Source organism: Trichosurus vulpecula, chromosome 8 (assembly GCF_011100635.1).
Source record: "Trichosurus vulpecula isolate mTriVul1 chromosome 8, mTriVul1.pri, whole genome shotgun sequence".
In the NCBI taxonomy this organism is placed as follows: Eukaryota; Metazoa; Chordata; class Mammalia; order Diprotodontia; family Phalangeridae; genus Trichosurus; species Trichosurus vulpecula.
Genome location: NC_050580.1, coordinates 87,914,779 through 87,918,919, shown reverse-complemented (window position 1 = coordinate 87,918,919; position 4,141 = coordinate 87,914,779).

Genomic DNA, 4,141 nt, shown 5'->3' with positions numbered 1-4,141 from the left:
TTTCCACAAATCTGATAAGTAAACTATTCCTTGCTTTCCCAAATTACTTAGAGTATCAACTTTTACTCCTAAATCATGAACCCATTTTGACTTTATTTTGGTATATGGTGTGAGATATTGGTCTATGCCCAGTTTTTGCCCTACCATTTTCCAATTTTCCCAACAGTTTTTGTGAAATAGTGAATTATTAGCCCAGAAACTGGCTTCTTTGGGTTTATCAAAGAGTAGATTGCTAAACTTGTTGATTTCACCTACTTGTGTACCTATCCTATACCACTGATCCACACCCCTGTTTCTTAACCAGTACCAGGCAGTTTTGATGACTGCTGCTGTGTAGTACAGTTTAATATCTGGTGTGGCTAAACCACCATCCCTAGCATGTCTTTTCATTAATAGCCTAGATACTCTAGACCTCTTGTTTTTCCAAATGAATTTTGTTATTATTTTGTCCAGCTCAGTAAAAAAAAATTTTGGTAGTTCGATTGGTATGGCACTGAATAGATAGATTAATTTAGGTAGAATTGTCATTTTTATTATATTAGCTCGGCCTAACCATGAGCAACTGATATTTCTCCATTTATTTAGATCTGATTTTATTCGCGTGAAGAGTGTTTCATAGTTATGTTCATATAGGCCCTGGGTTTGTCTTGGCAAATAGACTCCCAAATATTTTATAGTGCCTTCAGTAACTTTGAATGGAATTTCTCTTTCTATCTCTTGCTGTTGGGCTTTGTCAGTAATGTATAGGAATGCTGAGGATTTATGTGGGTTTATTTTATATCCTGCAACTTTGCTAAAGTTGTTTATTATTTCAAGTAGTTTTTTACTTGATTCTCTAGGATTCTCTAGATAAATCATCATATCATCTGCAAAAAGTGATAATTTAGTTTCTTCTTTTCCTATTCTAATTCCTTCAATTTCTTTTTCTTCTCTTATTGCTACAGCTAATGTTTCTAGAACCAAATTGAATAATAGGGGTGATAATGGACATCCTTGTTTCACCCCTGATCTTATTGGGAATGCATCTAGTTTATCCCCATTACAAATAATGCTTGTTGATGGTTTTAGGTAGATGCTATTTATAATTTTGAGGAAGGTTCCCCTTATTCCTATGCTTTCTAGTGTTTTTAATAGGAATGGGTGTTGTACTTTGTCAAAGGCTTTTTCTGCGTCTATTGAGATGATCATATGGTTTTTGCTAGTTTTGTTGTTGATATGATCAATTATGCTAATAGTTTTCCTAATATTGAACCAGCCTTGCATTCCTGGAATAAATCCTACCTGGTCATGGTGTATTATTCTTGTAATGAGTTGCTGCAATCTTTTTGCTAATATTTTATTTAAAATTTTTGCATCAATATTCATTAGAGAAATTGGTCTATAATTTTCTTTCTCTGTTTTAACTCTACCTGGTTTAGGTATTAGTACCATATTTGTGTCATAAAAAGAATTTGGTAGGACTCCTTCTTCCCCTATTTTCCCAAATAGTCTGCAAAGTATTGGAATTAGTTGTTCTTTAAATGTTTGATAGAATTCACATGTAAAACCATCTGGCCCTGGAGATTTTTTCCTAGGGAGTTCGTTGATGGCCTGCTCAATTTCTTTTTCTGATATGGGGTCATTAAGAAATTTCACTTCCTTCTCTGTTAGTCTGGGCAGTTTATGTTTTTGTAGATATTCATCCATATCTCTAAGGTTGTCAAATTTATGGGCATACAGTTGGGCAAAATAATTCCTAATTATTGTTTTGATTTCCTCTTCATTAGAGGTGACCTCACCCTTTTCATTTTTTATACTGGTAATTTGATTTTCTTCTTTCTTTTTTTTAATCAAATTGGCCAAAGGTTTGTCAATTTTATTGGTTTTTTCATAAAACCAGCTCTTTATTTTATTTATTAATTCAATAGTTTTCTTGGTTTCAATTTTATTAATCTCTCCTTTGATTTTCAGTATTTCTAATTTGGTATTTAATTGGGGGTTTTCAATTTGCTCTTTTTCTAGCTTTTTCAGCTGTATGCCCATATCATTGATCTCCTCTTTCCCTATTTTATTCATGTAGGCATTTAGAGATATAAAACTTCCCCTAAGAACAGCTTTTGCTGCATCCCATAAGTTTTGGTATGTTGTTTCATTATTGTCATTCTCTTGAATGAAATTATTGATTGTTTCTCTGATTTGATCTTTGGCCCACTCACTCTTTAGAATTAAATTATTTAGTTTCCAATTAGTTTTTAGCTTATTTTTCCATGGTGCTTTATTAAAAATGATTCTTATTGCATCATGATCTGAAAAGGATGCATTGACTACTTCTGCTTTTCTGCACTGGATTGTGAGGTTTTTATGCCCAAGTACATGGTCAATTTTTGAATATGTGCCATGTACTTTTGAGAAGAAAGTATATTCCTTTTTATCCCCATTCAGTTTTCTCCAGAGGTCTATCATATGTGCCTTTTCTAAAATTCTGTTTACCTCCTTAACTTTTTTCTTATTTATTTTGAGGTTAGATTTATCAAGTTCAGAAAGGGGGAGGTTGAGGTCTCCCAATATTATAGTTTTGCTGTCTATTTCTTCTTGTAACTCCCTTAACCTCTCCTCTAAGAATTTGTATGCCTTACCACTTGGTGCATATATGTTAAGCAATGATATTGCTTCATTGTTTATGGTGCCTTTTAGCAGGATATAATGTCCTTCCTTATCTCTTCTAATTAGATCTATCTTTACTTTTGCTTTGTCTGAGATTAGGATTGCTACACCTGCTTTTTTTACTTTAGCTGAGGCACAATATATTTTACTCCAGCCTTTTACCTTAACCCTATGTGTATCCCCCTGTTTCAGATGTGTTTCTTGTAAACAGCATATTGTAGGATTTTGGTTTTTAATCCATTCTGCTATCTGCTTCTGTTTTGTGAGAATGTTCATCCCCTGCACGTTCAGGGTTATGATTTCTATCTGTGTCTTTTTCTCCATCCTAATTCCCCCTGTTTATGCTTTTATTCCTCCCTTTCCCCTTCTCCTCCCCAACAAAGTTTTGCTTTTGACCGCCGCTTTCCTCAGTTAACCCTCCCTCTTTATTCCCCTCCCTTATCTAACCGTTACCCACTTGCTACTTCTCCTCTTCTTTCTGCCCTCCCCCCTCCCTTTTTCCCCCCTTTCCCTCCCACTTCCCGTAGGACAAGTTAGATTTCTAAACTTATCAGAGTATGTTATTCCCTTCTTGAACTAGATCAGATGACAGTAAAGCTCAAATACTGCTCTTCTCCCTCCCTTCTTTCCCTCTACTATAATATGTTTTTTTGCCACTTCCTTTGGTGTAATTTACCCTTTTCTACAACCTTCTTACCACTTCCCTCATAGCCCTCCCTTTATATCTCTTATTTATATTTTATATCTTTACATCAGTTAATTTATACAGGCATTCACAACCTATGTATATCCCTTTCATTTGTCACAATAGTTGTACCATTCACAAGAATGACTTATATATGTATATGTATATATATATATACATAAAAAACATACATAAGATGATATAATCCCACATAAAGATGTAAACAACCTAAGCTTATTGGTTAATGAAGTTTGTGGGGTTTTTCCCCCGGTTACCTTTTTATGTCTCTCTTGAGGTTTGTATTTGGAGATCAAATTTTCCATTGAGTTCTGGCCTTTTCATCAGGAAGGTCTGGAATTCCCTTATTTCATTGAATGTCCATCTCCTTGCCTGGAAAATTATGCTTAGTTTTGCTGGGTAGTTGATCCTTGGTTGTAGTCCCAACTCCTTTGCCCTTCGGAATATCATATTCCAATTTCTCCTGTCTTTTAATGTGGAAGCTGAGAGATCCTGCGTGATCCTGACTGTAGTTCCACGATATTTGAATTGCTTCTTTTTGGCTGCTTGCAGTATTTTCTCCTTAAGTTTATAGCTCTGAAATTTGGCTATAATATTTCTTGGTGTTTTCAGTTTGGGATCTCTTTCAGGGGGTGATCGGTGAATTCTTTCAATGACTATTTTGCCCTCTGGTTCTAGGACCTCTGGGCAGTTGTCTTTGATAATTTCTTCGAAGATACTGTCAAGGCTCCTTTTTTCATCGTGGATTTCCGGTAGACCAATAACTCTCAAATTGTCTCTCCTGGATCTATTTTC